Here is an 18,602-nt window from a genome sequence, read left to right on the forward strand (position 1 = left end):
TTTTGTGCTGGCTTCCAGTAAGGGAGATTTGCTTTTATAGTTATGATCCTGTAAGTAAATATGATGCTTGTGGCTACAAAATGCGTTTGATTGCTTTCCTTAAGTCATAAGGCTTTTATCTTGTTTCTTAAATCATAAAGCCCACCAGGCATCGTTTTTTTTTCCAGGAGTATCGACTTATGTCCAATCTACACATTTAAGTAATCAGATAGCAGTGTAGATGATGATAGAGTAAGCTTGATAATGCAGGACAAAATTTATAATACATGAGGCTTTTTCACAGTAGAATTACTGAGTCTTTTGAAGGGTAGAAAAACTTATTATTTACAATATCTTGCATTTCAATTATACTACATATCCATTTTATATGTCAATGGGAGATATTTTGAGATCTTTCAGCATTGTTAATAAAATGGAACACATTCATTAAACTTGCTGGCATAATTCTAGAACAATATTGCAAATTATATATAGCAAATTAAAGCAGACAAAAGTTCATGCAAAATCAGATGAAATTTCTGTTATGAATTGATGATCAAAGCACATTTGGAAGCTAGGCACCAGAATCTCACTCCTGTAATCCTAGCTACTTCCTGTAATCCTAGCTACTCAGGAGGCCGAAAACTGAAGATGGCAGTCTGAAGCCAGCCCAGGCAAGCAAGTTTGTGAGACTCATCTCAAATTCAGCACCATTAAAAGTGGTGCTATGGCTCAAGTAGAAGAGTGCTGGCTTTGAGCAACAAAGCCCAGCAACAACATCCAGGCTCTAAGTTCCATTTCCCAGGACTGGGACAAAAATGCATTTGATGTTTATTTTTAATAAAAGAAGGCATAGAAGATAAGTTTTCTGAAAATGGTATCTGTTCAATTTAAGATTTGGTTGTATTTAAAATGAGTATCATGTTTATTTCATGACTTTATAAGATTAAACAATTCATAACTGTTAGTTTTAAACTAATTTCAGTACCCCTCTCATTTTTATAGTGAAAGATTCTAGTTGCGGCATGATTTTCCTGGGGTCACAGGCTGGATGGGAAAGATTAGCTTTCAGATACAGTAAGAAAAGAAGAGGGAGCACACAGAGGGCTCCTATCTTCTGTTGTACCTGCTTTTTGTTTTTAAATTAATGCTATAACTACAATAAAGAACTCTGTGGAATCCATTCAGCTGTTATGAGCCCTTTTTGGACAGAGCACTTGATCAGGTGTGTTTCTGAACTGTTAAGTACCCAGCATGCTAAGCTCTGGGCAGGAGGATGTGGGCAAGGCTGTTGGGTCCATCCTCCATCGAGCCCCGCAGACAAGGCTGCTGACAGGGGAGGAAATGGTGTTCCTGTGACATCCACGAATGTGAAGGAAACAATACCAACCTGGAAATCAAAGGACAGCTAAGGACTAATAGGATGTGTATAGGACTACTTGCTGAAGTGAAAAAGGGGCCAAAGTAATCAAGGGAAAAGGTATTCCCCAGGTAAGGGAATAAGTAAAAAATGTACAGACACAAAAATGAGTGCACTAAACTAAACTAAGGCCAAGAGACCTGCTGGGGCCACAATGTGGGGTTTGTGACAGATAAAGCTGAAGCATGAGAGCTTAACACTGAGGCACCTAGCATAGGACTTGATGACAAACCAGACTCAAAGACTTCTCAGGGCCTCTAAAGCAAAGAGCTGAGGACTGTTCATAGTGGAATGGTGGTAGATGGAGCAATCAGAGAGATAAGGACTTAATAGAAAGAAGTAAATCGACCATGAGAGAATGAGCTCACTCTAGAAGTGCTGAGAATGTAATAGGTGAGTTCCTGGGGGTGGACGGGTGGGTGGGTGGATGGGTGGGCCAGTGGTTTTGTGGCTGAAGAAATTCCATGTCTGGCAAGCTGAGAGTCACTGGCATGAAAGGATGTTCGTTTATACTACAGGAAAGGATGAGTCTGTTTAAGAGACTGAACAAGAAGAAGCCCAGAAGAAAAGTTAGCTAATACTTAAAGAAAAGAAGAAACGAAAGCCAAGGGCTGAGCTCTGGAAGGACGAAGGGCAGGTATGAACAGCTTCAGGAAACCACAGGCAAGGTACTGAGTGTAGTACTGGGGAGGCGGTTCTGGGAAAAACACTCACGTGGAGACAGAGTGTCCAAGTAGCATCTCACAAAGGCTGGTCACACTTGAGAAGCAGGGCAGTAGGGCAGCATCGAGGTGCTGGAAGAAGAGCCAGAGCAGGGAGAGCTCAGAGGGCAGCAGCATGCCGGTTCCTCATCCAGGCCACATTTACCTTGGAGACTCATTTTTCTTTCTGTACTCTAGGAAAGCAGCACAAGATTCATCAAAGAAAAAAAAGAAAAAAAAACACACCAATATTAAAACTGAATACTTTGAAGTGATCTCAGATACATCAGACACAGCTTGGGTCTTCATTAATTCTTTGTTAATTGGTGCAAACCCCACCATCAGAGCAGGATTTGGGTACTGCTGTCCAGTTTGGCTTTGTGATACTATTTTTCTTTATAAACTTCTGAATCTGGTGGGTATGCATGTTCTTCAAGTATGAGATAATCCATTATTGGAGGTGAATCAAAGGAATTGGAAAATAGATGCTGCCTGAATCACTTCATAATGCAATTCCAACGCAGAAAGAAACTCTACTGACTTGCTATTGAACTATCCCTTCTACTCTTCTCTTCTGTACTCATGAACAATGGAGACTGGACTGTTTTTTTAAATAAAAAGAGATCAGTGTGCAGGGCTTCACATGCCTGGTGTGCACTGACTCACAGAGCTAGTGTGTACGGTTCATAGGGCTGGTGTGCATGGCCTCATAGAGCTGATGTGCACAGATTCTCAGGGTGGGTGTGTACTGCTTCACATGGCTGGTGTGCACTGACACCCTGACATATTCACATAGCTCTTTAGGATTTAAAAAATAAGAACACTTGCCAGAAGAAAGTGTTAAAACAATAATAGTCATCATGGAACAACAATATAATGTCTGTCTTTCAAGGAGATTGTACAACTGATTCATCATCCTTGAGATAGCAGTTCCTTTTTCCCCCTGAGGGAAATATTTACAAAAATTGCCCTTTATAAATCAATAGCACTAAGCTGAGAGATTACTCATTGAACTAAGGATTTAGTAATTATGTAAGAAAGGAAAGGTATTTGATTATGAAATATTACTTCTCTTTTATATTTTTACTGAAATGATCCTCAAGTCAATGTACGACTTTCTTTTTGCCAGTCCTGGGGTTTGAGCTCAGGGCCTGAGCACTGTCCTTGGGCTTTCTCAAGGCTAGAGCTCTACCACTTGAGCTACAGCACCACTTCTGACTTTCAAGAAGCACTCCTAAGTAAAATGAGATTACTATTTTGCCTTTTGATGAAGACTTAGGAAGGTCAAGACTTGAGTTCCTCTACTTCTCAGGAGTAACTTAGTAATTAGTACAATGCATCCATGATAATCCTGTGAATTCACCTAAAGAACAAAATTAAAACTGTTAAGACATAAAGGAATTGCTAGGCAAGAAACATTTCCATTTGTTACATTCATAGATACTCCTCACTGCTCTCCATTGCAAATGCCCCTAAAATGCCATCTGCTTTATGAGGCCCTAAGTCTGGAGAATCTCACAGTGAGGCAATGGTCATTTGTTCCAAATTAAAATTATGTCTTAGCCCTGGGGGCTGTTATCTATCTCCTGGAAGTAACACAGAAAACAGAGTGAAAATGCTTCCAGACCTGTTACTCAAACACAGGTAGGCACTTGAAGAATTTCAAAGAGGCTAAGAGAATTGTTTTTCTCTTTGCACTGGAAAATAAATTTAGATGGAGCAAGCAGGCTGTTTAACAGGGTCTCAGCTGAAGACATGGCCAGAGCGTCCCTTAACTGAGGGGAAGTGCAAGATTTCAGTCATTAGTTTTAAGTGAGTAGAGGAAAGAACAGCAGGCAATTAGGAACAGAGAACCCTGAACTGGCAGCATGCAGGCCCACAGAATGACCTCAGACTAGAGGGAGTTGAGGTACAGATTTAGGTTTTGAATGAGCCTCTCTGAAGTGTGAGCTAAGAAAAGGGAATAACTTCCCAGAATGAAACATGTTACTAAGCACCACTGGCTTGCCTGGCACAGTGCAGCCACATTGGTGCTGCTGCCAGGGGAGGAGAAACACAAAGGGAGGGACTTTGATCTGACTCACTCCTGACCTCCCGAGGCAGTAGATCACGCACGTGAACAGTCTCTTCAGGGATCAGACACACAGCTTGTCAGGTCACTGTCAATAATGGCCATGTCAATAAGCTTAGGAAGAGTAGGGTGGGACCATATATTTTGACAAAGATTTTATTTTTTTGTGCGTCATGGGGCTTGAATTCTGGGCCTGGGTGTTGCCCCTGAGCTCTTCAGCTCAAGGCTCCCACCCTACCCCTGGAGCCACAGCCCCACTTCCACTTTTCTCATGATTAATTGGAGATAAGAGTGTAACATTCTTTAGTGCCAAGGCTAGCTTTGAACAGCGATCTTCAGATCTTAGCCTCCTGAGTAGTTAGGGTTACAGGTGTGAGCCACTGCACCTGGCAATGGATTTTGATATAACGAAGCTTTTGCTTTTATAAAATGGTGGTGCTGAGGTTTGAATCAAGGGCTTGCCCTTGCTGTGTGAGGCACATCTCCAGTCCTTTTTGTCATAGTTATTTGGGGACAGGGTGTCTTATTTCTGGTCAGGCCAGTGTAGATCACGATCCTCTGATTTTCACTTTCCACTGTTGCTAGAAGACAGGCTTGTGCCCTGATCTAGTTTTTAACGCTTGAGATGGTGTCACATGAACTTTGGGGTTTCTCTGGCCCCAGACCATAGTTTTTCTAATCTCTTACTGGTACCAGTTTTGTTTCTAATCTCTTACTGGCAATATTAGCTAGAATTTCTGGCATAGGTCATACACTACACCTGGTGGCTTGTTCCATTTTATCAATTCCTATGGCAGTCGTAGGTATAAAAACCTCTATTACTTGCATTCATGCTTGATTTATAGTCCAAATCACGCTTCTCCAATGGCTCATCTTTCTACAACTTCACATGCCAAGGGTTTTTAATGACTAGCATTTAATTTTCTAGATTCTGAATGAGTCTCTGTTGTCAGTGCAGATGTCTGAGACATTAAAGTTTGGAAGTTACAGTTTTGCCATTGTCATTATCTATAGTCTTCATCAGATGAAGGCCTGTGCTCCATTGTTAACTTTTTTGTAGTAAATGTAACTAAACTACTTTATAAATGAGTGTTCTAGCATACTTAGCAATGTCAATAAAACTTCACAAACATTTGTTAGTCAGGAAATTGGATTATATTTTTCAGAAAATACATTGTACTAATCTTAATTGAATCTTTTGTTGGTGATTAAAAGACTTGTCTAGACTTCAGGCTACCCTTGTAAATCTCAGTGGACAATGCAAGTATTTCACATGAAGAAAAGGACTTTGGATTCGTCTAATTACGGGACAAAACCTAGAAATGTATTTGGTGATAGGTCTTGTCATTGAATTTCTAAGTTGGAAGACAGGAAAAACAGTTGATTGATGATTTTTCATTACACTTCAGCTTAAATAGGTGGCATTGTATTTTCTTATGATGGTGAATTAACAAAAAGCAATACAAAAAGAAAATGAATGATGTTCATTAGTGTTGAACCTTACTGCAAAATAAGAACTGGATAATTTCCCAGCTGCTATCTTGGAGCATGTTTGATTATATATATTTGATAGAAAAGGGGAGGGAAAGTGGGAGAAAACAAAGAGACAGTAATAATACTTGACAAGAGATATACTCATTACTTTACCTATATAACTGTAACCCATCTGTACATGGCCTTTACAATTAAGTTAAATCAAAAAATTAAAAGATAAATAAGAAAAGAATACACTAATGGTATATAAAGAATTGTAGCACAGCAAATGCAAGAATAAGGGGTTAAATCTCTTTTTGCTCATGGAAAAATCATTTGCTGAGCTGACATTTGAATAGTTTTTTTGTGTTTCAGTTTCAACTAGAGGTACAATAATTTGTTAATGAGGCACAATCTAAAAGGATGCAAAGTATAATATCAATAGCATAAAATTGAGGGAATAGAAAGAAATTCTAGGTTATATGCAATTGAAGTAACCAGCTTAATATCGTACAAAAGAATAATTTTCCTTTATTTTTCCCATTTCCTTAAGCTTTAAAAAATTCCCTCTGCTTTGATGAGTCAGGGATATGACCAAAGTGCTTACATCCTACATATTTAAGTAAAGTTATAGTAATAATCTTAAAAGGGTTTGTACTTGTAAAGTTCAGTGTCTACCTTCAGTGCTTCTCTGCTTTCACTGCCTGGATAAAATTAGAAAATGTCATTTCTTTAAAAAACAGACAATTTATGACCCATAGAATAATTGCTCCATGTTTGGACTTCAATTACAGTTGAAGTCCAATAGAGTCCAGTAGAGTTTAAGGTGTTGGTTAACCTGAGTGCTAGGCCACAGGCTCAGCTCTGGTCCTCAGACATTGGCCCACAAATCAAGACAGGAGAGCTGGTGACTGGGAGACTGGGTGTGGGTGGAGCCGGGACACCCACAAGTGCAGGAGTGAGTTTAACCCTGGTCATGTGGCCTGGCTGGCCTGGGTCTCAGCTCTGGTCCATGCCCTCTCTCGTCCCCTGAAGAGCAACCTGGTCTCATGAAGTAAGTTTTCCCCTGAAGGGGGTGGACTGCCAGGTGGCATCGCGTTTACCCTTCACCTTTAAACGTGTGAGAGAAGAGATTGGTTGAGAAAGACTGATACTATGACTGTAAGTGGATAATACAGAGCATATTGCCTCCTGAGGAAACCACCTGTATTGACTGGTGGTGTTTGTGACGTGGTTTACTGGACAGAAGACTCTGAGAAGTTGTCACTGTGCTCATACTAGAGTCTGAAAAAGTTCTAAGAAGTCTTACTTAGCTATATAATACCTGCAAACTTGTTTTTCAGAATCTATATTCTTTCACATCCATCAACATCTCACTGAACTTTATTTAGGGTTCTCAAACTTAATTGAAAAGAATACTGCTGTACATTTCATGTATTTCCAAGTACCCAAGAAATATTTCATTTAACCAATTTCTCTCCAGGTTAATTTTAAGAAAAGGTATACAGAAAGTTCCCCAGCATCAACTCTCTAAGTATTAGTCAAGAATTCTGGGTGAGTTTCAATAGCTACAGATAAAGAGTCTATTGTGAAGAACAGACATGTTATACTATCGCACCAGAAGCTCAGGGGAAACACTAAGTTAGCATGGACACAAATCAGAAACTGGAGCAGGCTGGGAGCAGTGGCCTCAGGCCTACCCCTCAAGCTGCTCCAGGGCTGACTGCCCACAGCCCTGCCCACCACTACCAGTCCAGGCACCGCATTCATAGGCATTGATCTTGGTCTCTTTGCAATAAATAGGAGAAGTTTATAACATGAAGTAAGACTAAAGATTACAGCGTCTCTAGAGATAAGTAATAGCACAGAATTTCTTCCTCCTAGACAATTAGTAACATTACAGATATGCCACAGTGAAAACGAGAAGCCCATTTTTGTGACAAAGTCAAGTAGGAGGGGCAGAGTCCTAGCTCAGGGGAACAGCTCTTGTACAGCACACGTGAGCCTTGCACTTTGTCTTAGTCACAAGAGAATATAAAGAAGGTAATATCATGGCACTGTGAAAACATTTCAAGGACACACACACACACAGTTTGGATAGTCATGCATGTGTGTGTTATGTCAGCATCTGTATTCCCTCATGATGAAAATATAAGTGCTCCCCTTTCACGTTTATAAAAATCACAACTGTTGAATCAGACCTGTGCTGAGAACCCTGGGGCCCACAGTGCCCCAGGGCTCACTCATCTGCATGTGAGGTGGCCAGCAGATCCAGACAGCAGAGAGAAGGTAAGACTGCAACACAGCCTAAGCCACAATCAACTGTCCCAGCAGGGCTAGTCCCAGAAGTCACTTGAAAAGTCACAAAAGCCACAGAAGGCAGAGAAGCTGGTAAGGAGCAGGACTTTATCATGAAAACAAAATTACTTTTATTTTCCTAAAACATGAATCATGTTTTCCAAACCAAGTGTAGAAATGATATACTGCAAAGAAATGTTATCAGTCATTTCTGTCTGTAGATGTGTCCAAGATGCCACACTATGACTTGACATATTAATGCAATTAGAATTTAATTTTCCATATTGAAAGAGAATCATTGAATTTTTATTTTGATAGTAAATTTCACCCAAAATATGGTAACTAGATAGCAAGACTATGAGAATCTATTTTATAAAGAAATAAAACAATACTGTCATAGAGCTAGAACTAACCTGAAATAAAATTTTTTTTTTCAAAGTGTTCCTTAGGACCTGGGCTACTGAATAGAGACTATTCTTTCTTTTTCATGAATACAGATTTATTCTTGAGGGTCATTTTGGTTTTCAGTCCAGCCAAACCCAATTCTATGATGCATTCCAATTTAACAGACTAAACATAATGATTAATTTTGAATAATTTAAGGAAACAATTTAAAGGTAGTGAATAACAAACAGGAAACACTGATTTAATTTAAAATTGTATAGCTAAGGAAAGATATTAAGCTCAAAATATTTATATTTCTTCTTAGATCATGAATGGATTGATTTCCAATCCTATTGATACTTTACTAATTTTGGCCTTTGAACATTTACTGAATGATTCCACAAGTCACAACATTGTTCTCTAAAGTGGTGCACAATAATAAACAGTGTTGTTAGCTTTTTACATGACATTGACATGGGTGCTACAATGTAGACACCAGTCAAGCTGTGGAATCAATTCCATAGTGTCTTTTCTTTAATTCCTCACATACACACATAAAATGAAAATACCTATAAGAGAACAATAAGTGAAACTTTTCATTCTGTTTCTTGGTTTTTTTCGCATTATTATTGTAATGTATAAAGGGGTTGCAGTTATATTCACCAGATAGTAGGTGTATTACTTCTCACACATTGATACCCCTTCTCATGTTTTTGCCCCAATTTCCCTTCCCTCACCCCTCCCAATCATCTTGTTTCCTCCCCGCTCCTCTTTCCTATTTCAAATAAACAAATAAGCTATCTATAATATGGTAGGTAGCAAAGTTAGATACTGTAGCAATATGATATTAACCAAAGGGCAACAAAGGAGAAGAGAAATAACATAGTACATTAAGAACAACAATCACACATTATATAGCTCTTGTTTCCATATCCTGGAGATTCTTTCATTTGGCCTCATCCTATATGGCCTTATGTATCTAGGTTTTGCACTACTGTCTATATAGAGATTACTCTAAGACTTTTTGAGAATTTAGCAGCCCAATGAGTAGTTAGTCCTGAATTTTACTTTAATCAAACATTTCAGCATGAATTAATTCATTCAATTCTAAGGAACATTGCCACTGAAATTACCTTAAATCTTTTATGTCATATGAGAGAGAAATTAAAATTTAACAATACTTTTAAAGTCTTGAAATTAGACTCTCCTGTTTTTAATGGAACTTAGGGTTGAAATAAACATCTGTAGTCCTCTGGGAACTACAGAAACACTTGTGAAAACATTTTCCGATGTATTTTTTCATTGATGTTATTAGTCATACTTGTTCTTTTATTTCAAAGAGAATATTCTTTACTCATCAGAAGAATGCCAATAATTATTAGTAAAAATCCTCCTCTAGTGATATTATACTCTATGACCTTGAACAAATTATTTACTCGACAGTGATTTTAATTAACACTAAATACAATTAATAAGATGGGCATTTAAGCTTTGTAAAGTGCCTAAAATTAATGATATATGAAAATTTTTGTGACTTTGAGTTTTGAAGCAATTTTAAGTCTATAGAAAACTTGTAGTACAGGAGAGATTTCCCATGTACTTTTTACAAGCTTCTTGCAGTTTCAATAGCTTAATAGTGATATTAGTACACATTTATCAATGCAAAGAAATTAACATTCATATTATGCTGTCAATTAAACTTAACCTTTAGCTTAATTGGATCTCGTGAGTTTTTCCTACTAGATCCCATATCAGATGTTGCTGTCTCATGTCCTCAGACTTCGTCTTTAGATAACAAGTTCTCAGTCTTTCCTTTCATCTGGTGACCTGGATACTTTTGAACATACAGGCCAGGCATCTTGTTAAATGTGCCTCAGATTTATTGTGTTGACCTTTCTGATGATGAGGACCAGGGAAACCACACAGCAGTGTGCATTATCCCTTGTCATAACTATGTGGAGCACAAGGAATTGGCCACGGGAAATCATAACATATTTACTGTTTCGGAGCACTCTTGAGTTCATAGTGTGTGTTTGGTTTTAGATCTTCCTTCTCTTCACTGTGGTAATCTTAACTGTATTTTATTATTTATAGAAATTTCCTATGCACTCAGACACTAAATCTTGGTGCTATATAGTAATGTAAATGCAATTTTTGTGTATATGACATAATTTAAATATATATGCATAAATCATACAAAAAGTTTGAATTTCAATGCTGTAAAATGGATAACCCTCATGTTATAATTAGTAGAATTAGATAATTCATGCTTATTGTTAGTTCAAATGTGAATTTGACTGTATGGAAACAGACTCTTTAAAGATGTTTTAAGGAACAGATTACAGTAAATATGCATTTTAGTAGAAATTCTCTGGTGTGGTCACCTTTGGCTCAGAGCCATTTCTGTGAAGTCCTGAACATATCCAGTGGCTTCTGTTCCTGGGCCTGGTCCCCACCCTGGCTCCCAAGACTGAAGAAATAAATGCTACATATATCTGTTATGTATTACTTAAGAAATGTGCTACTCAAAGTTACTACAGCTATTTTTTGTAATTCAGATACTCTTGACCCCTCAAATGCAGATTCACATATAAGACAAGGTAATATATTTAGGTCTTAATTTCCATCTGAACAGACCATATTTCTAGAACATCCTTGATGTACCCTCCACAGCCCTTGTTTCTGGGTTATGCCTCTACTCCTATTTCTCTCTCTCCCTCAGCTTGATGGCTGGACACTTGGGATGTTGGCCTGCTCTTCCTTCTTTTTTTATTGTAATTAATAGAAGGATTACAGTTATATTCACCAGACAGAAGGTGGCATTACTTCACATACATTGTTACCACTTCTCATGTTTTTGTCCCCATTTCCCTCTCCCCATCCCCTCCCCTCATCTTGTTTTCCTCTTCCCTTCCCTATTTCAAATAAACAAATATATATATATACATATATATATATATATAAAATATACCAGATTACAAGGTAAGATACTGTAACAATATGAAAATAACCAAGGGACAACAAAAGAGATGAGAAATAATGTAGGATATTAAGAACAACAATCACACATTATATGTCTCTTGTTTCCATATCCTGGAGCTCCTTTTATTTAGCCTCATCCTATATGACTTTATGTATCTAGGTTTTGAACTATTGTAAACCTCTGCTAAGAGAGTACTAATTATTACAAATGAGGGAAACCATTGAGCCTATGTTCCTTTGGTCAGGCTTACTTCACTTAATATGATTTTTCCCAAGTCTTTCCATTTCCTTACACCTGCTCTTCCTTCTTGATGGAGGCAGCCTGCTGAGGGAGAAGCCAGCACCAGTGGGTTCAACCCCACCACTCTCTTAACGTGGTAACATTGCATGTTCTTTACAATCCTTGTGTCTCAGTTTCTTATGTGTGAAATAAAGATCTTGATGTCTCTGGTGTCAGACTTCTTTCAAAAATTAAGAACAACTACTTCCTCTAAAGCCCTATGTCTAACAAGTAGTCATTATCTGAGATCGTCTCCACTCTGCTGTTGCTTTTAGCCTTCTTGTGGATTTTTGGATCAGCATTTCAATGGTTTAATAAACCTCCTCTGGAGTGTCACTGAAATGTTGCTGGCTGTATAGGTAAGTTATGCTCTTTAGCTGATTGCCCACAAGGCTGCCATGGGCAGTGATGGCTCCAACAGCGAGTGGTCAACACGGTTGGTGCAGTCCGTGCCATGAGTGACAAACAACTTGTGTGCTAGCTTTGCACATGCTCCTGACCACCAAGAAGCTTTGGAGACTTGTGTACAGACTTTCACAATGATAAAAGAAATCCTTGTGTTACAAATGAGGAACTGAAGGTGCAGGAAATCTCAAAGGCTCCATATGCCACATGCAAGCAGCATGTCTGGAAGTCCCACCCACTGGAGTGGCTCTGGTTGTGTGGCTGTCCTCACCAGGGGCCAGTGGCCTGTCAGGGCGGGTGGAGCTCAGCGGGGCACAGAGAGCCCTTGCCTGGCACCTGTGGGCCCTGGGACCATTCACAGCACTGCCCAAAAGCAATCTTTTATCAAAAATAAATTGGTTGTTGCTGAGGAATTAAAACATAGTAAGACATATTCATGTTAAAACTCCACAGGAACATTATTTTTTCATAGTACAATTATATTTTAACCACACAGATTTTAAGTGCCTCCAGGTCAACAGAAACTTTGAAGGACATTAGAAAGCTAATTAACAGATATTGTCAGAGGAAAACGACATAAAAATAGATTTTACTGTAGTTTGATTCTTTCCCCCAAAGAATTCCTGATTTGTTCCCCAAAGCTCCCCACCCACATTGGACTAAACTCTTACCTGCCCCACAGATAGCCAGAGGTCAGGAGAGGTATTGATCAGCACCTTTGCGGTGTGGGGCCTTCCAGTAAGTTCTCTTGGGGAAGACTGCCAGTGCACTGGTTATTTATGGAGACACCCATTTTCCTAGTCACCCTACCTCGTGGCGACACTGTATTCCTTTGCAATTCATCTCTCGCAACTCTGCCTGCTGTCCTCTCCTCTTCTCTGATATCCAGCAGATGAGAAAGAAAAGTTTTATTTATAGTTTCATCTTTAAATGAAAAGGAGAATATAATTATATTATTATTGGATAAAAGGCAACTGTGATGTGTTTTAAAAAATGTGCTACCAAGATCATGCATTTGACACTATTGCTTACAAACCACAAATAAAAATCCAGGTTAAAGAAGAAATTGTGATTTATTTCTTTAAGTAACTGTTGATTTTTTTATTTTTAATAAGCATATTCTTGACTCTTATTTTTTGAAATGTACTTTACAGAGAATGGGTGAGTTTGTATTTATTGACTCACTGTGTAGCAATTCAAAATGGACTTAATGTTTTTAATTTTTTTTGTGTGGGTTGTGGGGCTTGAACTCTTGGCCTGGGGCTGTCCCTGAGCTCCTCAACTCAAGGCTACCGCCCTACCCCTAGAGCCACAGAGCCACTTTCCATTTTCTAGTGGTTAACTGGAGATAGAGTCTCAGGTCCTTTTGTGCCCGGGCTGGCTGTGAACCTCGATCCTCAGATCTCAGCCTCCTGAGTAGCTAGGATTCCAGGTGCAAGCCACCGTGCCCAGCTAACATTTTTAATTTTTATGGAATGTGTCTGCCTAGACAGATGTTACTGAAGATTCCTCTGCTTCAAGTCCTCTGTTTTCAGAAGCTTCTAAGGAAACCAGTAAAATGAGATGATTCATGCTTACTGTCACATCAAAAGTGAATGTGCATGCATGGAAACAGACTCCCTAAAGATATTTTAAGGGAGAGATGACATTAATTATGTGTTTTCCAGTAGTGTGGTCAAGTTTGGTGCAGAGCCATTTCTGTGAAGCACAGAACAAATTCAGACCATCACAGCTGCCCCTGGAATGCTGACGGGACCTGGTTCCCAGCCTGGCTCCAAGACGCAGGAAGTAATTCTACAGATTGAAAGCTGAAAGGAACTTGCCTCCATTTTTTAATGCTTCCTGCCTTTTGGGCCCCATCCTTCTTATTAGGCATGTATCATCACAATCACGATGATTTTTAATAGTGACACACAATTCATTGTTATAAATTGAAAATTTTACTGCAGGATTTATAAGGATGTTTAGGACCTGTCACCCTGCTTTGTGATCTATGCTGACAATTTTCATCTCATTTTGCTTGTTCCTCTTTAGAACAAGTGTTGCACTTCTAATGATAGTCTTGGCGTATTTATTAACAATAATAAAACTACTGGAACTATATCAGTTTGTTTCTAAGTTAGGATAAATACAAAATATATGACAATAGAGCACTGACTTCAAATTGCAGATTCAAAATTAGTTTACTTATAAAGTACTAATGTTGGGCCGGGAGTTTGGCCTAGTGGTAGAGTGCTTGCCTAGCATGCATGAAGACCCGGGTTCAATTCCTCGGTACCACATACATAGCAAAAAGCTGGAAGTGATATTGAGGCTCAAGTGGTAGAGTGCTAGCCTTGAGAAAATCCAAGGACAGTGCTCAAGCCCTGAGCCCAAGCCCAGGACTGGCAAAAAAAAAAATAAAGTACTAATGTTGCAGTGTTCTTTTCTATGAAGTAGACAAGCCATAAGTAGTTAGTATAAATGTGTGCAGGCCATTGTCTTCTGACCCCTGAACTTGAGCAATTACAAATATGTGCTCAAACTGTGATTTTTTGGGAAGTTACTTAACTTCATATTTTTAACCTGTAATTGCAAATAACACCATTATAAAAGAGCCCTTGAAAAGTTGTTCAACATAATTTACATAAAGTGTTTACAAAAGTGTCTGTTATCATAGTCAGGAAACCTTAGCAGTGTGGAATCCACACATCTTTCTCTAAGATATTAGAGTATGTAAGTCCCCCTTCTAAAGTAAGCATTATAATCAATGTAAATTTCACAAACGCTATTTTGCTTTCTTGAAGACAAAGGAACTGGAATTGAAATCCAAGTCCAAGTTACAAACTTCTCATATCATAAGTTTTTTAAAAAAAAATAAAATCACTTCAGTCAAAAAATTATAGTAAGTCACAGAATTTAAAAAATGTTTAGCATGGGCTGGGAGTTTGGCCTAGTGGTAGAGTGCTTGAGTAGCATGTACGAAGACCCAGGTTCATTTCCTCGGTACCACATACATAGCAAAAATCCAGAAATGGTGCTGTGGCTCAAGTGGTAGAGCTCTAGCCTTAAGAAAGCCCAAGGACAGTGCCCAGGCCGAGTTCAAGCCCCAGGACTGCAAGGTTTTTACAGAAGTAGCACACCTCCATTTGTCTATCACCTGTGGTGTTTTCAACACCTAGTGACAAGGCTGAAGTGTCAGTGCCGAATGCCTGTTTTGCAAAGCCAAAGGCACTGACTGCCAGTTTCTGTTCTATGAGAACCTCATCTTTGAGAGCCACAGTCCTGGAAGACACAGTAGATGCTTGCTGAGGAGTGAGGGGGAATAGGGCTGGAGTCAGAAGGGGCTTAGAGCTGGGCACAACAATAGAAGAGAGAGCAGTAGAGGGCACTGGTACAACTGACACATTCTCACTTCAGTGCTGTCTGACTGATGAAGTGGTCGCTCCCCTCTCTTTGGGTCACCATTTGCATGATGTATCTTAGCCTAGTACACTTTGACTCACAGTCTCAGAGAGAAGTCATGTGGGGTCTTGTTCGTTATTCACAAAAGCTAGGTTGTTTGGAGAATTTAATCCATTCTAATTTACTGGCAATTAGTGGTCATGAGTTTGCTTTAATTTTGACATAACCCACATATCCATAATAATGAATTTTAAAAGTAAAATTTTTATTCTTTTTGAGACCTGCTTCTGATGAAAGTCTAAGCCTTCTCAGAAACTATCCAAGACATAAACACTGAGACAGAAAGAGGGGGAGGTAATTGGTAACAAGTTATTAACTATAAGACTAGATCAACAACTTCTGTCCTTTGGCTGTAATATACAGTAATTTTCACTCCCTAGTTCACCAAGTTTTATATAGCTAAGAGTCTCATGGATCATGGTCTCAGAGAAAATAGAAATAAAGCATTTCAACTTTTCTTATTTTCTTGAATAATGTATTCAATATAGTTCCTGTCATGCAAAACTGGAAGTTAAAACACCACGAAAGGTATCCACAACTGGCTTGTACAACTGAGCATACAATAAATTTGTGCAATATATTTATACATATATTTACTCAATATATATTCCATGTAAGATACAGACACTGCCATATGTTAACAGAAAGTATAATAAACATAAATGCTGTATAATATGGAGACACTGAAAAGTACAATCTATACAAATGTTATATAAGATACAGCATGTGAAACAAAGTCACACTGGACATTTTAGCATACATTTTATCTATTAGTTATCTGTGTTCCTTTGCTTTATAGTTCATTTTTTAAATATATTTTTTATTGTAATTAATAGAAGGGTTACATGGTATTTGCCAGATAAATGGTGCCTTAATTCCCACACATTGATACCCTTTCACATGTCATTTTGTTTTCCCCCGTTCCCTATCCAATTTCAGATAATCAAATACAATTATATCCGATATATCAGGTAACAAAGTGAGATAGTGTAACAATATGAGATAACCAAGGGACAGTAGAAGTGATGAGAGATAACATAGTACCTTAAGAACAACAATCATTAATTATATGGCTATGTTTACATCATATTTTAAATGACAAGTTTAACAAACAATTGTTCAAGGAGGAAATCACTAATTACATTCTCTGGGACTTAGTCTTTAGAACTTAATCAAAATTAGGCTAACGGTTTGTATGTCATAGAAACATATCAGTTTATGAAATAAAACATTATGATTATAGAGTCATAGGTTTTTTTGTCTGTATAGTTATGTTTGTATTTCCATTACCATGTCCATTGCTTTGGGTATGCAGTTATTGAGTCCTTGCTCTTGTACACTTTGGATTTAATAACCGCATATTAAGGATACCATGCGCCTTTTGTTCCTTAGGTCTTGACTTGTCTCACTCAGCATGATTCGCTCTAGATTCATCCACTTCCCTGCGAATGCCATTATTTTATCTTGTCTGTTGGCTATGTAGAATACCATTGTGTATATATACCACATTTTCTGTATCCATTCATCTGCAGTAGGGCATCTGAATTGCTTCCATCGCCTCGCTATTGTGAATAGTGCAGAGATGAACAAAGCTGAGCAGGTGTCTTTATAATATCCTGGGTCATGTTGTTCAGGATAGATGCCCAGAAGTGGTATGGCGGGATCATAGGGAAGGTCTATTTTCAGTTCTTTAAGGAACCTCCACACTGCTTTCCAGAGTGGCTGAACTAGTTTACAATCCCACCAGCAGTGCAGTAGGGTTCCTTTTTCTCCACAACCCCGCCAGCAACTGTCATTGTCTGAGTTCAAAATCTTGGCCATTCTTGTTGGGGTAAGGTGGTATCTTAGGGTTGTTTTTATTTGCATTTCCTTTATGACCATAGATGATGAACATTTTCTCATATGCTTTTCTGCCATTTTAATCTCTTCTTTTGATAAATCTCTCTTTAGTTCCCTTGCCCATTTAGTGAATGGTTTATTGGGTTTTCGGGGGATTAGTTTCTTGAGTTCCCTGTAGATACTGGATATTAAGCATTTGTGAGATGTATTGTTGGTGAATATCTTTTCCCAGTTGGTTGGCTGTCTCTCTACTTTTGCAACTATGTTTTTATCTGTACAGAAACTTTTTATTTTTAGGTAGTCCCATTTATCGAGTCTCTCTTCGATCTGTTGTGACCCTGGGATTCTGTTCAGGAATCTGTTGCCTGTGCCTATGAGTTCCAGTGTCTCTCCCACTTTATCATGTTGCAATTTCACGGTTTCCGGTCTGATGTTGAGGTCTTTGATCCACTTTGAGTTAATGCTTGTGCATGGTGAAAGGCTAGGGTCAATTTTTAGTTTTCTGCATGTGGCTGCCCAGTTTTGCCAGCACCAATAATTGAATAGACTGTGTTTGTTCCATTGTATATCTTTGGCTCCTTTGTCAAATACAAGTTGCCTATAGGTATATGGTTCTATTTCTGGGTCTTCTATTCTGTTCCACTGATCTTCTGATCTGTTTTTGTGCCAGTACCAAGCAGTTTTTGTTACTATGGCTCTATAGTAGAGTTTGAAGTCTGGTATTGTAATACCACCAGCATTGCCCTTTTTGCCTAGAATTGTTTTGGCTATTCTAGGTCTTTTCTTGTTCCATATGAATCTTTGGATTATATCTTCAATTTCCATAAAGAATGTCTTTGGAATTTTGATGGGGATTGCATTGAATTTGTACATCAGTTTTGGCAGTATAGCCATTTTCACTATGTTGATTCTCCCTAGCCATGAGCATGGGATGTCTTTCCATTTCCTAGTGTCCTCTTTAATTTCTTTCATTAGGCTTTCATAATTTTCATTGAATAATTCCTTTACTTCTTTGGTTAAGTATATTCCTAAGTATTTTATTCTTTTGGGGGCTATTGTGAATGGCCTTCTGTTTGTGTATTGTTGGTGTACAAGAAGGCTACTGACTTCTGAAGGTTGATTTTGTATCCTGCCACTTTGCTAAAGTGGTTTATTAATTCTAGTAGTTTGGGAGTGGAGTTTGTTGGGTCACTCAAGTAGAGGATCATGTCATCTGCGAATAAGGATAGTTTAATTTCTTCTTTCCCTATGTGGATCCCTTTGATGTCCTTTTCTTGCCTTATTGCTCTGGCTAAGGGTTCCAGCACTATATTGAAGAGAAGTGGA

At 38.5% G+C, this 18,602-nt stretch overlaps 1 long non-coding RNA gene across 2 annotated transcripts in view; it reads right to left on the reverse strand.

The window, feature by feature from the left end:
- The window catches only part of LOC150047536 (uncharacterized), a 113,886-nt gene that overhangs the window by 1,694 nt on the left and 93,590 nt on the right, over window positions 1-18,602 (reverse strand). For both annotated transcript variants that reach the window (XR_016539204.1, XR_016539205.1), the window contains 2 exons: window positions 12,804-12,917; window positions 2,114-2,294 (listed from right to left, as the gene is read on the reverse strand). This is a non-coding gene — a long non-coding RNA (uncharacterized LOC150047536). The remainder of the gene's footprint in view (window positions 1-2,113; window positions 2,295-12,803; window positions 12,918-18,602) is intronic.

This window comes from Megascapheus bottae, chromosome 22 (genome assembly GCF_031878675.1).
Source record: "Megascapheus bottae isolate mThoBot1 chromosome 22, mThoBot2.hap1, whole genome shotgun sequence".
Classification (NCBI taxonomy): domain Eukaryota; kingdom Metazoa; phylum Chordata; class Mammalia; order Rodentia; family Geomyidae; genus Megascapheus; species Megascapheus bottae.